This window comes from Triticum aestivum, chromosome 4B (genome assembly GCF_018294505.1).
Source record: "Triticum aestivum cultivar Chinese Spring chromosome 4B, IWGSC CS RefSeq v2.1, whole genome shotgun sequence".
NCBI classification, from domain to species: Eukaryota; Viridiplantae; Streptophyta; class Magnoliopsida; order Poales; family Poaceae; genus Triticum; species Triticum aestivum.
The window spans coordinates 519,323,194-519,342,709 of record NC_057804.1 but is presented as its reverse complement, the minus strand read 5'-3'; positions in this window follow the sequence as shown (position 1 = coordinate 519,342,709).

The following is a 19,516-nucleotide window of genomic DNA, read 5'->3' as shown; positions in this document are numbered from 1 at the left end:
TGGAAGCCGCATTCCTCGATAACTTCCAAGGTACGTATGTGCGACCACCAGACGCTGATGACCTAAGCCACATAATTCAGCAGCCAGACGAATCGGCCAAAAAATTCTGGACACGGTTCTTAACCAAGAAAAACCAAATCGTCGACTGTCCGGATGCGGAGGCCCTCGCAGCCTTCAAGCATAACATCCGCGATGAGTGGCTTGCCCGGCACCTGGGATAGGAAAAGCCTAAATCCATGGCAGCCCTTACATCACTCTGTTGGAAATATGCCCTAGAGGCAATAATAAAAGCATTATTATTATATTTCCTTGTTCATGATAATTTTCTTTATTCATGCTATAATTGTGTTATCAGGAAATCGTAATGCATGTGTGAATAACAGACACCAACATGTCCCTAGTGAGCCTCTAGTTGACTAGCTCGTTGATCAACAGATAGTCATGGTTTCCTGACTATGGACACTGGATGTCATTGATAACGAGATCACATCATTGGGAGAATGATGTGATGGACAAGACCCAACCCTAAACATAGCACAAGATCATATAGTTCGTTTGCTAGAGTTTTCCAATGTCAAAGTATCTTTTCCTTAGACCATGAGATCGTGTAACTCCCGGATACCGTAGGAGTGCTTTGGGTATGCCAAACGTCACAACGTAACTGGGTGACTATAAAGGTAGACTACGGGTATCTCCGAAAGTGTCTGTTGGGTGACATGGATCAAGACTGGGATTTGTCACTCCGTATGACGGAGAGGTATCACTGGGCCCACTCGGTAATGCATCATCATAATGAGCTCAGAGTGACCAAGTGTCTGGTCACGGGATCATGCATTACGGTACGAGTAAAGTGACTTGCCGGTAACGAGATTGAACGAGGTATTGGGATACCGACGATCGAATCTCGGGCAAGTAACATATCGATAGACAAAGGGAATAGCGTACGGGATTGATTGAATCCTCGACATCGTGGTTCATCCGATGAGATCATCGTGGAGCATGTGGGAGCCAACATGGGTATCCAGATCCCGCTGTTGGTTATTGACCGGAGAGTCGTCTCGGTCATGTCTGCTTGTCTCCCGAACCCGTAGGGTCTACACACTTAAGGTTCGGTGACGCTAGGGTTATGAAGATATGTATATGCAGAAACCCGAATGTTGTTCGGAGTCCCGGATGAGATCCCGGACGTCACGAGGAGTTCCGGAATGGTCCGGAGGTAAAGAATTATATATAGGAAGTGCTATTTCGGGCATCGGGACAAGTTTCGGGGTTATCGGTATTGTACCGGGACCACCGAAAGGGTCCCGGGGGTCCACCGGGTGGGGCCACCTGTCCCGGGGGGCACATGGGCTGTAGGGGGTGCGCCTTGGCCTAGATGGGCCAAGGGCACCAGCCCCTATAGGTCCATGCGCCTAGGGTTTCCACCATGGAAGAGTCCATGTGGTGGAAGGCACCCTAGGTGCCTTGGGGGGGAGGGAAACCTCCCCTTGGCCGCCGCCCCCCCCTAGTAGATCTCATCTACTAGGGCCGGCGCCCCCCCTGGCACCCCTATATATAGTGGGGGGAGAGGAGGGATTTCAGACCAGCCCTGGCGCCTCCATCTCCCCCCGTTACGTCTCTCCCTCGTAGTCTCAGTGAAGCCCTGCTGCTGTGACGCCCTGCATCCACCACCACGCCGTTGTGCTGCTGGATCTTCATCAACCTCTCCTTCCCCCTTGCTGGATCAAGAAGGAGGAGACGTCTCCCGTCCCGTACGTGTGTTGAACGCGGAGGTGCCGTCCGTTTGGCGCTGGTCATCGGTGATTTGAATCACGTCGAGTACGACTACATCATCACCGTTCTTTTGAACGCTTCCGTGCGCGATCTACAAAGGTATGTAGATGCATCTAATCACTCGTTGCTAGATGAAATCCTAGATGATCTTGGTGAAACGAGTAGGAAAATTTTTGTTTTCTGCAACGTTCCCCAACAGTGGCATCATGAGCTAGGTCTATGCGTAGTTCTTCTTGCGCGAGTAGAACACAATTTTTGTGGGCGTAGATTTGTCAACTTTCTTGCCGTTACTAGTCCTTTCTTGCTTCAGCGGTATTGTGGGATGAAGCGGCCCGGACCAACCTTACACGTACGCTTACGTGAGACCGGTTCCACCGACTAACATGCACTAGTTGCATAAGGTGGCTGGCGGGTGTCTGTCTCTCTCACTTTAGTTGGAGCGGAATCGATGAACAGGGTCCTTATGAAGGGTAAATAGAAGTTGACAAATTACGTTGTGGCTTTAACGTAGGTAAGAAAACGTTCTTGCTAGAACCCTAATTCAGCCACGTAAAACTTGCAACAACAATTAGAGGACGTCTAACTTGTTTTTGCAGCAAGTGGTTTGTGATATGATATGGCCAAAGTTGTGATGAATGATGAATGATCTATATGTGATGTATGAGATGTTCATGCTATTGTAATAGGATTCACGACTTGCATGTCGATGAGTATGACAACCGGCAGGAGCCATAGGAGTTGTCTTTATTCTTTTTATGACCTGCGTGTCATCGAGAAACGCCATGTAAATTACTTTACTTTATTGCTAAACGCGTTAGCCATAGTAGTAGAAGTAATAGTTGGCGAGCAACTTCATGGAGACACGATGATGGAGATCATGATGATGGAGATCATGGTGCCAAGCCAGTGACAAGATGATCATGGAGCCCCAAGATGGAGATCAAAGGAGCTATGTGATATTGGCCATATCATGTCACGTTTATTATTTGATTGCATGTGATGTTTATCATGTTTTGCATCTTGTTTACTTAGAACGACGGTAGTAAATAAGATGATCCCTCACAATAAATTCAAGAAGTGTTCCCCCTAACTGTGCACCGTTGCGACAGTTCGCTGTTTCAAAACACCACGTGATGATCGGGTGTTTTATTCAGACGTTCACATACAACGGGTGTAAGACAGATTTACACATGCAAACACTTAGGTTAACTTGACGAGCCTAGCATGTACAGACATGGCCTCGGAACACAGAAGACCGAAAGGTCGAGCATGAGTCGTATAGAAAATACGATCAACATGAAGATGTTCACCGACGTTGACTAGTCCGTCTCACGTGATGATCGGACACGGTCTAGTTAAACTCGGATCATGTAATACTTAGATGACTGGAGGGATGTCTAATCTAAGTGGGAGTTCATTAATAATTTGATTAGTTGAACTTAATTATCATGAACTTAGTCTAAATATTTTACAATATGTCTTGTAGATTAAATGGCCAACGTAGTCCTCAACTTCAATGCGTTCCTAGAGAAAACCAAGCTGAAAGACGATGGCAGCAACTATACGGACTGGGTCCGGAACCTGAGGATCATCCTCATAGCTGCCAAGAAAGATTATGTCCTACAAGCACCGCTTGGTGACGCACCCGTTCTCCCTGCAGAACAAGATGTTATGAACGCTTGGCAGGCACGTACCGATGACTACTCCCTCGTTCAGTGCGGCATGCTTTACAGCCTAGAGCCGGGGCTCCAAAAGCGTTTTGAGAGACATGGAGCATATGAGGTGTTCGAAGAGCTGAAAATGGTTTTCCAAGCTCATTCCCGGGTCGAGAGATATGAAGTCTCCAACAAATTCTTCAGCTGTAAGATGGAGGAAAACAGTTCTGTCAGTGAGCACATACTCACTATGTCTGGGTTGCATAACCGCTTGACTCAGCTGGGAGTTAATCTCCCGGATGATGCGGTCATTGACAGAATCCTCCAGTCGCTTCCACCAAGCTACAAGAGCTTTGTGATGAACTTCAATATGCAGGGGATGGAAAAGACCATTCCTGAAGTATTTGCTATGCTGAAATCAGCAGAGGTAGAAGTCAGGAAGGAACATCAAGTGTTGATGGTCAATAAAACCACTAAGTTCAAGAAAGGCAAGGGTAAAAAGAACTTCAAGAAGGACGGCAAGGAGGTTGCCGCGCCCGGCAAGCAAGCTACCGGGAAGAAGCCAAAGAATGGACCCAGGCCCGAGACTGAGTGCTTTTATTGCAAGGGAAGCGGTCACTGGAAGCGGAACTGCCCTAAGTACTTAGCGGATAAGAAGGTTGGCAAAACAAAAGGTATATGTGATATACATGTAATTGATGTGTACCTTACTAGTGCCCGTAGTAGCTCCTGGGTATTTGATACCGGTGCAGTTGCTCACATTTGTAACTCAAAGCAGGGGCTGCGGAATAAGCGGAAACTGGCAAAGGACGAGGTGACGATGCGCGTCGGGAATGGTTCCAAGGTCAATGTGGTCGCCGTCGGCACGCTACCTCTGCATCTCCCTTCGGGATTAGTTTTAAACCTTAATAATTGTTATTTAGTGCCAGCTTTGAGCATGAACATTGTATAGGGATCTCGTTTAATTCGAGATGGCTACTCTTTTAAATCTGAGAATAATGGTTGTTCCATTTTTATGAGAGATATGTTTTATGGTCATGCTCCTATGGTGAATGGTTTATTCTTTATGAATCTCAAACGTGATGCTACACATGTTCATAATGTGAGTACCAAAAGAAGTAAGGTTGATAATGATAGTCCCACATACCTGTGGCACTGCCGCCTTGGTCACATAGGTGTCAAACGCATGAAGAAGCTCCATGCTGATGGACTTTTAGAGTCTCTTGATTATGAATCATTTGACACATGCGAACCATGCCTTATGGGTAAAATGACCAAGACTCCGTTCTCAGGAACAATGGAGCGAGCAACCGACTTATTGGAAATCATACATACCGATGTGTGCGGTCCAATGAGTGTTGAGGATCGCGGTGGCTATCGTTATGTTCTCACCCTCACTGATGATTCAAGTAGGTATGGGTATATCTACTTAATGAAACACAAGTCTGAAACCTTTGAAAAGTTCAAGGAATTTCAGAATGAGGTTGAAAATCAATGTGACAGGAAAATCAAGTTTCTACGATCAGATCGTGGAGGAGAATACTTGAGTCACGAGTTTGGCACACACTTAAGAAAATGTGGAATAGTTTCACAACTCACGCCGCCTGGAACACCTCAGCGTAATGGTGTGTCCGAACGTCGTAATCGCACTCTATTAGATATGGTGCGATCTATGATGTCTCTTACCGATTTACCGCTATCCTTTTGGGGCTATGCTTTAGAGACTGCCGCATTCACTTTAAATAGGGCTCCGTCGAAATCCGTTGAGACGACACCGTATGAATTATGGTTTGGGAAGAAACCTAAGCTGTCGTTTCTAAAAGTTTGGGGATGCGATGCTTATGTCAAGAAACTTCAACCTGAAAAGCTCGAACCCAAGTCGGAAAAATGCGTCTTCATAGGATACCCAAAAGAAACTATTGGGTACACCTTCTACCTCAGATCCGAAGGCAAGATCTTTGTTGCCAAGAATGGGTCCTTTCTGGAGAAAGAATTTCTCTCGAAAGAAGTAAGTGGGAGGAAAGTAGAGCTTGATGAAGTATTACCTCTTGAACCGGAAAATGGCGCAACTCAAGAAAATGTTCCTGAGGTGCCTGCACCGACTAGAGAGGAAGTTAATGACAATGATCAAGATACTTCTGATCAAGCCCCTATTGAAATTCGAAGGTCCACAAGGACACGTTCCGCACCAGAGTGGTACGGCAACCCTGTCTTGGAAATCATGCTGTTAGACAACGGTGAACCTTCGAACTATGAAGAAGCGATGGCGGGCCCAGATTCCGACAAATGGCTAGAAGCCATGAAATCCGAGATAGGATCCATGTATGAAAACAAAGTATGGACTTTGACTGACTTGCCCGTTGAGCGGCGAGCCATAGAAAATAAATGGATCTTTAAGAGGAAGATAGACGCGGATGGTAATGTGACCATCTATAAAGCTCGGCTTGTCGCTAAGGGTTATCGACAAGTTCAAGGGGTTGACTACGATGAGACTTTCTCACCGGTAGCGAAGCTGAAGTCCGTCCGAATCATGTTAGCAATTGCCGCATTCTATGATTACGAAATATGGCAAATGGACGCCAAAACGGCATTCCTTAATGGTTTCCTTAAGGAAGAATTGTATATGATGCAGCCGGAAGGTTTTGTCGATCCTAAGAATGCTGACAAAGTGTGCAAGCTCCAACGCTCGATTTATGGGCTGGTGCAAGCATCTCGGAGTTGGAACATTCGCTTTGATGAGATGATCAAAGCGTTTGGGTTTACACAGACTTATGGAGAAGCCTGCGTTTACAAGAAAGTGAGTGGGAGCTCTGTAGCATTTCTCATATTATATGTAGATGACATACTTTTGATGGGAAATGGTATAGAACTCTTGGACAGCATCAAGGCCTACTTGAATAAAAGTTTTTCAATGAAGGACCTTGGAGAAGCTGCTTATATATTAGGCATCAAAATCTATAGAGATAGATCGAGATGCCTCATAGGTCTTTCACAAAGCACATACCTTGATAAGATATTGAAGAAGTTCAATATGGATCAATCCAAGAAGGGGTTCTTGCCTGTGTTACAAGGTATGAAATTGAGCTCAGCTCAATGTCCGACCACGGCAGAAGATATAGAAGAGATGAGCGTCATCCCCTATGCCTCAGCCATAGGTTCTATTATGTATGCCATGCTGTGTACCAGACCTGATGTTAACCTTGCCGTCAGTTTGGTAGGAAGGTACCAAAGTAATCCCGGCAAGGAACACTGGACAGCGGTCAAGAATATCCTGAAGTACCTGAAAAGGACTAAGGAAATGTTTCTCGTTTATGGAGGTGACGAAGAGCTCGTCGTAAAGGGTTACGTCGACGCTAGCTTTGACACAGATCTGGATGACTCTAAGTCACAAACCGGATACGTGTATATTTTGAATGGTGGGGCAGTAAGCTGGTGCAGTTGTAAGCAAAGCGTCGTGGCGGGATCTACATGTGAAGCGGAGTACATGGCAGCCTCGGAGGCAGCACATGAAGCAATATGGGTGAAGGAGTTCATCACCGACCTAGGAGTCATACCCAATGCGTCGGGGCCGATCAAGCTCTTCTGTGACAACACTGGAGCTATTGCACTTGCCAAGGAGCCCAGGTTTCACAAGAAGACTAGGCACATCAAGCGTCGCTTCAACTCCATTCGTGAAAATGTTCAAGATGGAGACATAGAGATTTGTAAAATACATACGGACCTGAATATAGCAGATCCATTGACTAAACCTCTCCCTAGAGCAAAACATGATCAACACCAGAATTCCATGGGTGTTCGATTCATCACAATGTAACTAGATTATTGACTCTAGTGCAAGTGGGAGACTGTTGGAAATATGCCCTAGAGGCAATAATAAAAGCATTATTATTATATTTCCTTGTTCATGATAATTGTCTTTATTCATGCTATAATTGTGTTATCAGGAAATCGTAATACATGTGTGAATAACAGACACCAACATGTCCCTAGTGAGCCTCTAGTTGACTAGCTCGTTGATCAACAGATAGTCATGGTTTCCTGACTATGGACACTGGATGTCATTGATAACGAGATCACATCATTGGGAGAATGATGTGATGGACAAGACCCAATCCTAAACATAGCACAAGATCGTATAGTTCGTTTGCTAGAGTTTTCCAATGTCAAAGTATCTTTTCCTTAGACCATGAGATTGTGTAACTCCCGGATACCGTAGGAGTGCTTTGGGTATGCCAAACGTCACAACGTAACTGGGTGACTATAAAGGTAGACTACGGGTATCTCCGAAAGTGTCTGTTGGGTGACATGGATCAAGACTGGGATTTGTCACTCCGTATGACGGAGAGGTATCACTGGGCCCACTCGGTAATGCATCATCATAATGAGCTCAGAGTGACCAAGTGTCTGGTCACGGGATCATGCATTACGGTACGAGTAAAGTGACTTGCCGGTAACGAGATTGAACGAGGTATTGGGATACCGACGATCGAATCTCGGGCAAGTAACATATCGATAGACAAAGGGAATAGCGTACGGGATTGATTGAATCCTCGACATCGTGGTTCATCCGATGAGATCATCGTGGAGCATGTGGGAGCCAACATGGGTATCCAGATCCCGCTGTTGGTTATTGACCGGATAGTCGTCTCGGTCATGTCTGCTTGTCTCCCGAACCCGTAGGGTCTACACACTTAAGGTTCGGTGACGCTAGGGTTATGAAGATATGTATATGCAGAAACCCGAATGTTGTTCGGAGTCCCGGATGAGATCCCGGACGTCACGAGGAGTTCCGGAATGGTCCGGAGGTAAAGAATTATATATAGGAAGTGCTATTTCGGGCATCGGGACAAGTTTCGGGGTTATCGGTATTGTACCGGGACCACCGGAAGGGTCCCGGGGGTCCACCGGGTGGGGCCACCTGTCCCGGGGGGCCACATGGGCTGTAGGGGGTGTGCCTTGGCCTAGATGGGCCAAGGGCACCAGCCCCTATAGGCCCATGCGCCTAGGGTTTCCACCATGGAAGAGTCCATGTGGTGGAAGGCACCCTAGGTGCCTTGGGGGGGAGGGAAACCTCCCCTTGGCCGCCCCCCCCCCCCCTAGTAGATCTCATCTACTAGGGCCGGCGCCCCCTGGCACCCCTATATATAGTGGGGGGGAGAGGAGGGATTTCAGACCAACCCTGGCGCCTCCATCTCCCCCCGTTACGTCTCTCCCTCGTAGTCTCGGCGAAGCCCTGCTGCTGTGACGCCCTGCATCCACCACCACGCCGTCGTGCTGCTGGATCTTCATCAACCTCTCCTTCCCCCTTGCTGGATCAAGAAGGAGGAGACGTCTCCTGTCCCGTACGTGTGTTGAACGCGGAGGTGCCGTCCGTTCGGCGCTGGTCATCGGTGATTTGAATCACGTCGAGTACGACTACATCATCACCGTTCTTTTGAACGCTTCCGTGCGCGATCTACAAAGGTATGTAGATGCATCTAATCACTCATTGCTAGATGAACTCCTAGATGATCATGGTGAAACGAGTAGGAAAATTTTTGTTTTCTGCAACGTACCCCAACACACTCATGACCCGCTTTTGCGCGGGTGAGGACAGCTGGCTAGCACGCAGCAACAACCTCAGCAAAAATTCTAGCAGTCCGGATTTCAAGGACCGGAATGGCAGGTCGCGTCGTAACAAAAGCAAACGCCACATCAACGGCGACAATAGTGAGGATACGGCAGTCAATGCCGGATTCAGAGGCTCTAAACCCGGTCAGCGGAAAAAACCATTCAAAAGAACTGCTTCGGGTCCGTCCAATTTGGACCGAATACTCGACCGCTTGTGCCAGATACACGGCACCCCCGAAAAGCCAGCTAACCACACCAATAGGGACTGTTGGGTATTCAAGCAGGCAGGCAAGTTAATTGCCGAAAACAATGACAAGGGGCTGCATAGCGATAACGAGGAAGAGACCCGACCGCCGAACAATAGAGGACAGAAGGGTTTCCCCCCACAGGTGCGGACGGTAAACATGATATACGCAACACACATACCCAAAAGGGAGCGGAAGCGTGCACTCAGGGATGTATACGCGATGGAGCCAGTCGCCCCAAAGTTCAATCCATGGTCCTCCTGCCCGATCACTTTTGACCGGAGGGACCACCCCACCAGCATCCGCCACGGCGGATTTGCCGCATTGGTCTTAGACCCAATCGTCGATGGATTTCACCTCACCAGAGTCCTGATGGACGGCGGCAGCAGCCTGAACCTGCTCTATCAGGATACAGTGCGCAAAATGGGCATAGACCCCTCAAGGATTAAACCTACCAAGACGACCTTTAAAGGCGTCATACCAGGTGTAGAAGCCAATTGTACAGGCTCAGTTACACTGGAAGTGGTCTTCGGATCCCCGGATAACTTCCGAAGCGAGGAGTTAATCTTTGACATAGTCCCGTTCCGCAGCGGCTATCATGCCTTGCTCGGACGTATCGCGTTTGCGAAGTTCAACGCGGTGCCGCACTACGCATACCTCAAGCTCAAGATGCCAGGCCCTAGAGGAGTCATCACGGTCAACGAAAACACTAAACATTCTCTCCGAACGGAGGAACATATAGCGGCTCTCGCGGCAGAAGTACAATGCAACCTCTTAAGGCAATTCTCGAGTCCGGCCGTTAAGCGGCCGGACATAGCTAAGCGCGCCTAGAGTAACCTACAACAAGACCACCTGGCACGTTCCGAGCACACGTAGCAGTGCGGCCCCAACCCCAGCCCCTGCAAAACGACCAAACAGGTCCTTCGCGTACACCATTACGCTCTGAAGATACCATGGGCATGGGGAGAGGGGCACGACCACAATAAGCCCAGACTGCGGCTCAACCACACCAGGGGCTCTCAAGTGTGTCGTTCTTTTTTTTACCTTTTATTTTTTACCCACAGGACTCCGTTCGTCAGAGGCCCTGTCCGGCAGCAGACCTGCCAAACTCACGATGCAACAGCCAGGGAAGGATAAAGGCTACAACGAATATACAGGTGGTCTCCATTACGAGCATTTTTATACACCAATCCGCAGCCTACCCCTGGAGGGGGACATGTTTAACAGTCCCATCCCTTGCTTATCGCACTATTTGTATCGTTCTGCATTCATAGCAACACTTATTGAATAAAACAATGCAGCACCTTTTTGCTTATAATTGCATTTCTTTTTCATACATATGTTCATTTACGACATGTCGCATCCGTACACTTTGGTACAGCCAAAAACACACCAGGGGCTTATGTTCCCCGCAGCATGGTGTGATAAGTCTGAACACTTTCACAAGTGCGGCACCCCGAACTTATAGCATTATATGCATCGGCTCCTAATCATGTCTTGGGTCAATAGTTGGGTTTGCCCGGCTCCCATGTTTTGGTACCTTACGTTCCGTTGTATCGGCTAAGGTAGCACTAGAAGAACCACTGCGATTGCGCCCCAGTTGAGCTGGGTTAACGCCTCAGTGGAGAAAGCTAAAACTGACCGTCATGATGAGGCGAGAGCCGGTCGCTGTTCGAGAGGTTTTTGCGAGTCCTTAAAGACTTATGCCGCTTAGAGCGAGGAGCCGGACCTTGTCCGGCCCAGGCGTGGATAGCGCCCCAAATTCGGCCTTCCGAAGACTAGGGGCTTCGCCGAAATTTAAAATTATAGAATTATATGGCTAAGTAAGAGTGTTCAAGCATTATAAGTCCGGTTGCCTTATTCGCTGTGTTGAGCGCCTCCCTAGATGGACCCAAAAATGGGAACAAGAGTGCTCAAGTTTATCCCGAACACCCCAGCACTCGTGGCATGGGGGCTGAAGCCGACGATTTGCCATCTCTCAGATTTGATAAACAGCCGCACAGAAGGTAATATTTTAAATTAACAAGCGTTGCTTAGCGCATATGAACTAAGTTTTCAGCGCACAGGATAACAAAATGCAATTCTACTCAAAAATTACATCTCTGGAGCACTCCCCTGCAATAGTGCGGGCGCCCTTCAGCACACTCTTATAATACATCTCGGGCGTGCGATGCTCCTTGCCCTCTGGTGGCGGGTCCGTCACAAGCTTCTGAGCATCCATCTTGCCCCAATGCACCTTTGCGCGGGCAAGGGCCCGACGGGCACCCTCAATACAGGCGGAGTGCTTGATGACTTCAACCCACGGGCACGCATCCACCAGCCGCCGCACCAGGCCGAAGTAGCTCCCAGGCATGGCCTCCTTAGGCCACAGCCGAACTATGAGGCCCTTCATGGCCTGTTCGGACGCCTTGTAGAGCTCGACCAGCTGCTTCAGCTGGTCGCTAAGGGGCACCGGATGTCTGGCCTCAGCATACTGAGACCAGAAGACCTTCTCCGTCGAGCTCCCCTCCTCGGCCCGGTAGAATGCGGCAGCATCAGACACGCTGCGAGGAAGATCTACGAACGCTCCTGGAGAGCTCCGAATTCGGGTAAGCAACAGGTAATTAACACTCACATGCTTACTTTGCATGAAAAATGCCTTACCCGCTGCTATTTTCTTCACCGCCTCAATCTCCTGGAGGGCCTTGTAGGCTTTGGCCTTAGCGGCTTTGGCATTCTCAAGAGCCGTTGCAAGCTCAGACTCTCGAGTCTTCGAATCACGCTCCAGGCTCTCATATTTTTCCACGAGATCCTGGAGCTCTTGCTGTACCTCCGCCACCCGCGCCTCCTGCTTCTCTCGCTCGGTGCGCTCCGCGGCCGCATTACGTTCGGCTGCGGCCACCGCCTCTTTCAGGGTCGCCACCTCGTTAGTGGCCCCTGCAATACCCACGTTATCCTTGTCATTCTTTTTGCAACCAAAATCCTTTTCTGTAAGGTACAATTTTAATAAGGTGTCACTCACCTTCCTTGTCCTCGAGCTGCTTCTTGGCACGGCCGAGCTCGTTCTCGGACCGCTCGAGGTTTTCCTTCAAAGTTTGACCTCCGCAGTCAGTGCAGCAGAGGTCAGCAGCGCAGCCTGCAATCCCATATTAACATATTTTTATGACTCTTGCGTATATCTCTTTAGATCCTCAGTCCGGATTTTCTTCCCGAACATCGAACCGAGCATCAGGGGCTACTGTCTATGCGGTACCATTTTATACATATTGAAATTCTTACCTCAAAGCCTGTTAGAAGGCTCCTGCAGGCTTCGGTCAGCCCGCTCTTGGTGAGCTGCACCTTCTGAATCACTGCACTCATAACAGTGCGGTGTTCCTCTTTGATGGAGGCGCTGTTGAGCGCCTCCAGCAAATTATTCGGCACCTCCGGTTGGACGGAGGCAGCCGGCGTCACGGTCTTGCCCTTCTTGCGAAGGGGTCGCCCACCGGACTCCGGAGCCACTGTGGGTTCCGGGGCCGAGTCCGGTGCAAAGTCCGGGAGGTTGTCCTGTGACACCTCCGAGGCCTCCGCCTCCTGGTGGGTCCCTTCCTGGGATCCCACCTCGGCATCGTCTGTGGCGCGGGGGGTGGAGGCAGTCGGAAGGGAATCCATATCCAACGCACCTAAGGACCCGCTCGATGAAGCGGGAAGATCATCCTTGGGCGGACTGCAGGGTAGTATGCGGCATTAAAAGGACATTATGTGGCGAAAAGGAAAAACCTTGAAATTATTTGGGAGTCCGGATACTTACGATCTCGCCAGGGGCTTGGCCCTTGGAGGCCAGTCCTCGTCGTCGTCACTGGCATTGGCGGAGCAGTCCGGGGGAAGAGTTTTTCCCTTCTTGGACCCCTCGGCCTCCCTTGTTGGGGAGGCCTTCCTTTTCTTCCCTCCCCCCGTTGGGGGAGAGGCTTTCTTCTTCTCCTCCTCACCTTGGTGGGAGGAGTCGGCCTCGGATTCATCATCCGATAGCACCTGAAAACAGGAACTCTTCCGAGTCCCCGTGGCCTTCTCCTTGGCCTTCTTCTCCGGCACCACGTGGGGCGTCGGAGCCAGCAGCCCCGTTAGACGGGCGTCCGCTGGGTCCTCTGGCAATGGGGCCGGACAGATAGTCCGTTCGGCCTTCGCCAGCCAGTCCTGTCAAAGGTAAAGGGAGTTTAGATCCCGCATAGAGTCAAACTATGGAGAACAAGTGGCAAAATCACTTACCTCGTCAGCTGGACGCTGCGAGCGGAATCCGCGATCTTCGGTAGCGGATGCGGGAGCCTCGGCGCCTTTGAACAGCACCTTCCAGACATCTTCGTACGTAGTGTCGAAGAGCCCGCTTAGAGTCTGGTGCTGCGCCGGATCGAACTCCCACATGTTGAGGCCCCGTCGCTGGCACGGGAGAATCCGGCGGATGAGCATGACCTGGACTACGTTGACAAGCTTGAGCTTCTTGTCCACCAGCTTCTGGATACAGGCTTGGAGTCTGGTCAGCTCCTCCGAATCCCCCCAGATCCGGCCACTCTTTTTCCTGGAGGTGAGCCGTGTAGGGATGCCGGATCTGAATTTGGGGGCCGCTGCCCAATCAGGGTCACGCGGCTCGGTGATATAGAACCACCCCGATTGCCACCCCTTAATGGTTTCCACGAAAGTGCCCTCCAACCACGTAACGTGGGACATCCTGCCCACCATGGCGCCTCCGCACTCCGCTTGGTTGCCCTTCACAACCTTCGGCTTGACACTGAAGGTCTTGAGCCACAAGCCAAAGTGGGGCTGGATGCAGAGGAAGGCCTCGCACACGACGATAAACGCCGAGATGTTGAGGATGAAATTCGGGGCCAGATCATGGAAATCTAGGCCGTAGTAGAACATGAGCCCCCGGACAAAGGGATGAAGTGGGAAGCCCAGTCCGAGGAGGAAATGGGGAAGAAATACTACCCTCTCATGGGGCCTAGGGGTGGGGATGAGCTCTCCCTCGTCGGGGAGCTGATGCGCGATTCGCTGGACAGGTATCCGGCATCGCGCAGCTTCTGGATCTGCCCCTCTGTGACGGAGGAGGCCATCCACTTGCCTCCCGCTCCAGACATAGTTGGAGAAGTTTGAGGTGAGAAGTGCGGACTTGGGCGCTGGAGCTCGAGTTCGCGGAGATGGATAAGCCAAGGAGGAAGAAGGCGCAGGTAAAAGGATTGGATCTTTATCCCCTTATATGGGCGGACAAAAACATGTGTCCCCACCGACCTGGTAAAACTCGCTTATCTCCCAAGCGTCACAATCAATGGCGCGGTTGGGTTACCCACGTCCGTATTGATGGAAATCCCGGAATAAGGGGAACACGATCTCTGCTTCGACAAGACGTGCCAAGGAAACCGCTTCATTAAACGCACGGAGGTGGAACAGTAAAAACGATTTGAGTAAAGGCTTGGTAGTGGTGTGACGTCACGCCACAAAATACGTCGGCAGATTGAACTTGTGTAATATTATTCTCTCTACGGTGGTGCGTGGAATTTATTTTTTGCAGAGTCGGACACTATCCTGGCGTTCACAATCTTCTATAAATTATTCGGAGGAAGAACCCGCCTTGCAATGGCGAAGACAACATGCGCGTAGGACTCGTCGTCATTGAATCCTGGTTCAGGGGCTACTGAGGGAGTTCCGGACTAGGGGGTGTCCGCATAGCCGAACTATCATCATCGGCCGGACTCCAAGACTATGAAGATACAAGATTGAAGACTTCGTCCCGTGTCCGGATGGGACTTTCCTTGGCGTGGAAGGCAAGCTTGGTGATACGGATATGTAGATTTCCTACCATTGTAACCGACTCTGTGTAACCCTAGCCCTCTCCGGTGTCTATATAAACCGGATGGCTTTAGTCCTTAGGACGAACAACAATCATACCATAGGCTAGCTTCTAGGGTTTAGCCTCCTTGATCTCGTAGTAGATCCACTCTTGTAACACACATCATCAATATTAATCAAGCAGGACGTAGGGTTTTACCTCCATCAAGAGGGCCCGAACCTGGGTAAAACATCGTGTCCCTCGTCTCCTGTTACCATCCGCCTAGACGCACAGTTCGGGACCCCCTACCCGAGATCCGTCGGTTTTAACACCGACAGGACCCTTGAGGGCGGTCACCGAACCCGTACAAATGGCAACCCTTGGGGGCGGTCACCGAACCCGTACACTTTGGCAACCCTTGGGGGCGGTCACCGGTACCCGTCAAATTGCTCGGGGCGGTCTCCACAACCTAATTGGAGACCCCGACGCTTGCCCGGAGCTTTACACCACAATGATTGAGCTCCGAACAACACCAACCGTCTAGGGCGCCAAGGCACCCAAGAGGAACAAGCTCTAGGGTGCCCAAACACCCAAGAGTAATAAGCTTCTCAAACTTCACTTCCACGTATCACCGTGAAGAACTCAAATCTATGAACCAAATGCAATGGCAAGGGCACACGGAGTGCCCAAGTCCTTCTCTCTCAAACCCACTGAAGCAACTAATGCTAGGGAGGAAATGAGAGGAAGAACAAGAAGGAGAACACCAAGAACTCCAAGATCTAGATCCAAGGGGTTCCCCTCACATAGAGGAGAAAGTGATTGGTGGAAATGTGGATCTAGATCTCCTCTCTCTTTTCCCTCAAAAACTAGCAAGAATACTTGGAGGGATTGAGAGTTAGCAGGCTCGAAGAAGGTCAACAATGGGGGAAGAACACGAGCTCAAAGAATAAGGTTGAATGGGGAAGAAGACCCCCTTTTATAGGAGCTCTCGAATCCAACCGTTATGTGCTCAGACCGCGCACGAGCGGTACTACCACTCAGGGGAGCGGTACTACCGCCCGGGCGTTAGAACATAGAGACCAGAGCAAAACAGAGGGCGAGGCAGAGCCGAATGAGCGGCACTACCGCTGGAGCGAGCGGTACTACCGTTGGCAGCAGCGGTACTGCCGCTTGGCCCAGCGGTACTAGGGCGGTGGTAGACGTAGTACTACCGCACAAGAGCGGTATTGCCGCTCCTATTGCTGCTACAACTGCCACTGAACCCAACACGAGAAAAATACGTCTCGAGTCGAGGCGGTACCAGCGCGGAACCGGAGCCGTACTACCGCTTATGGCCATGGGCGGTACTACCGATGTGGGACAGCGGTACTACCGCTTGTGGCGATACGCGGTACTACCGTTCCGGTCCAGCGGTACTACCGCTGGCGCCAACCTTATGTCACTTCCACGAAAACACGTACGCTCCAAGGAAAACCAGAACTGCCATAACTTCTGCAAATGAGCTCCGAATTGAGCAAACTCAAGCTTGTTGGATACAAGACAACGAGTAGCATCGAAACAGCGACTGGTTATAGTAAGAGGAGGTAGGGGAGGTATGCCTAAAAAAAGAGGAGAGAAACCTCCAACAGAGAAGAACCGGCAGAACCTCCAACATCGAAAACATCATAGAAGATGCATGTGAACTCCGTTTTCGATGAACTCGAGCTTGTCATCAAGATGACCAAAAGCTCCAAAACTCACAAAGAGAACCAAACAAGAACCAAGAAAGATGATGCAAGGATGCAATGGTTTGAGCTCTCTACTAATGATACGATAAAGCTACTCATCGAGAGCCCCCCTTGATAGTACGACAATCGATCCTAAAACCCGGTCTCCCAACTACCACCATGAGACCGGTAAAATAGAAAACCTATCAAGGGCAAACCTTTGCCTTGCACATGGTCCACTTGAGCTAGATGATGACACTTGACCCCCTCAAGTTGGACCACCTTTCTTGATTGCGTTGGCTCGATGAAGACTAGTTGATTGCTCCCCCATACTCCACTATGGGTGAGCCACTCTTACGCACATCTTCATAAGTCCATTGTCATCACAATGGACGGCAATCTTCAAGCATTTGATCTCTTCATGATGCTTCACTTGAACTTGCACACCACAACCTAACCGCACAAAGAACTCTCACGAAGATCATGGGTTAGTACACAAAGCATAATTGACAATGCTTACCATACCATGGGATCGCTTGATCCCTCTTGGTACATCTTCTACGCTTTGTGAGTTGATCAACTTGATTCACTCTTGACTTAGTCTTGATCAACCTTGAATCTTTCCAACTCTCTTCATTTGGATGATGTCTTGAAGGTAAACATGAATGATCACACAATCTTCTTCTTCAAGACATGCTTGCAATAAGCTCAACACTCACATGACCAATCTTTGGATAATTCCTTAATAGCACCTTGGTCAACTCAAAAACTCCTTGAAACCAACACATGGACTTCAAGAAAAGACTCTGGACAAATCCTTCAAATATAACTCAAGAAAACCATTAGTCCATAGAGATTGTCATCAATTACCAAAACCAAACATGGGGGCACCGCATGTTCTTTCAACTAGGATGCAGGGTACAGTTGGGGGACCGCATCTCTCGCCTACCTATACCGTTCGGTAAGAGAGTGTCTAATTGCCTACCTACCTAAGAAAGTATGTCCATGACATTTTCTTATATATGATCCTCATTTGATGTTTTGCAGCTTGACGATGCAACGCAGAGGACGGGAGACAAGTCCAATATGGGTGGCTTTGTCTGGGCCTTATCCATTTGGATGTGGGAGCGGCTGCTGGTGGGGCATCCGGAGAAGATGTGAAGACGCCCATGGGAAGACTATGGCGAAGACGGCGACGAGACTCAAAACCCCAACGTAGCTTACGAGTGGGACGTTGTCAAACTCTACACGGGCCTAAACAAGACTTCGTACAAGACCTACACCAACGAGTTGGACGCTTTGACGCATACACAGGTATATGAACTCGCTCAACACCTTTCTCTTTGATTCCACTTTTGATCGAGAGTGGGAACTTACCAATGTATATGTAATAGGTAAACTGGTGGCCGTATCGACAAGACCGAGAGTGGGACTTTGATCTGAACGTGATGTGCGATGCGGACCGTGGTCTCTGGCGGTGCATCGTGCCCATGATCTGTGTGTACACCGTCGAGTGGCACTTGCCACACCGCGTGGCCACGCAGTTTGGGATTTTTCAGCATACCCCATCGGGCCAGCCCACCGATATCGGCGGCCACGTGCTCCACCTGTGAGCGCTTTGTTCTCCATGCCCATGATTTTCATTACGCTTATCATGTTTCTTGTTGCTTATGATGATCTCATTGCGCTTATGATGATTCTTGTTGCTTATGCCTTGCAGGATGAGCCGGCAGAAAAATCAGTCGATCACAGACTGGGGAGAGCAGCATAAAAGTCATGTGACTGAGTGGAACCAACGGAGGTACCGGAAAGACGGGGAGAGGAGGGTGACTGACTGGGATGCTTACCTGGGCCGACACATGAGGTGGTACGATGATGGCCAGAAGCACCGTCTTCGTCTCAGGCCTCGGTGGATGGCGGAAGACATCGCGGAGCTGGAGAGGGATGACCCCGAGGAAGAGGCCTACCAGACCGGCATCAGAGACATGCACAGTGGCTTTAGGGAGTTTGCCCCCCTCATCAACACAGTGGTAAGTTTGAAACGACGGTTGTATTTAAACTATTTCATTCGTCATCGTGACTGGCTTATGCCGTTGCGGTCTGGTGAGCTGAACAGATGCATCTTTGAAGCCTCAGATGCACTAGGTGATGTCCCAGGGAGCGTACAATCCGAGAACAAAATGAGGGGGACGATGAAGGTACAATTTCAGCCTCCTCGGAACAGATGCATCTTGTTCACTTTGCAATCATAAACCTGATACTTATTATGCCCTTGTTTCATTGTGAGTGCAGAAGTTCGTGAAGCATTGTCGCAAGCTAGTAGGGCTGCTTGGGTGTGCTGGAGCTGGGTCGGTTGAAGCTTATCGACATGTAGCCACACAGGGTCACATCGGCTCATCGAGCCAGGTTCCCTCGTCGTCTAGGTTGGCCGAGGAGGAGGAGGAGGATGAGGAGGAGGGGGAGGAGGCCACATATGAAGAAGGGGAGGAGGAAGAGGAGGAGGAGGATGAGAGCAACGGGGAAGAGGAGTACGATGAAGATTATGGACCTCCACCAACTCAATCATCTCAAGCATCTCAGCTGCCGAAGAAGAGGAATCCGAAGAAGAAGGATTTGTTGAGTCCGGACCCTTTCCAGAGACCGCTTCCTCGTCGGCCCAAGAAGAAGACCGAAAAGACTCGTTCAAAGAGTAACGAGGACCGTACCTCCAAGAGAGGAAGGAGCAACTGATTATGATCTTCGATAGTTGGT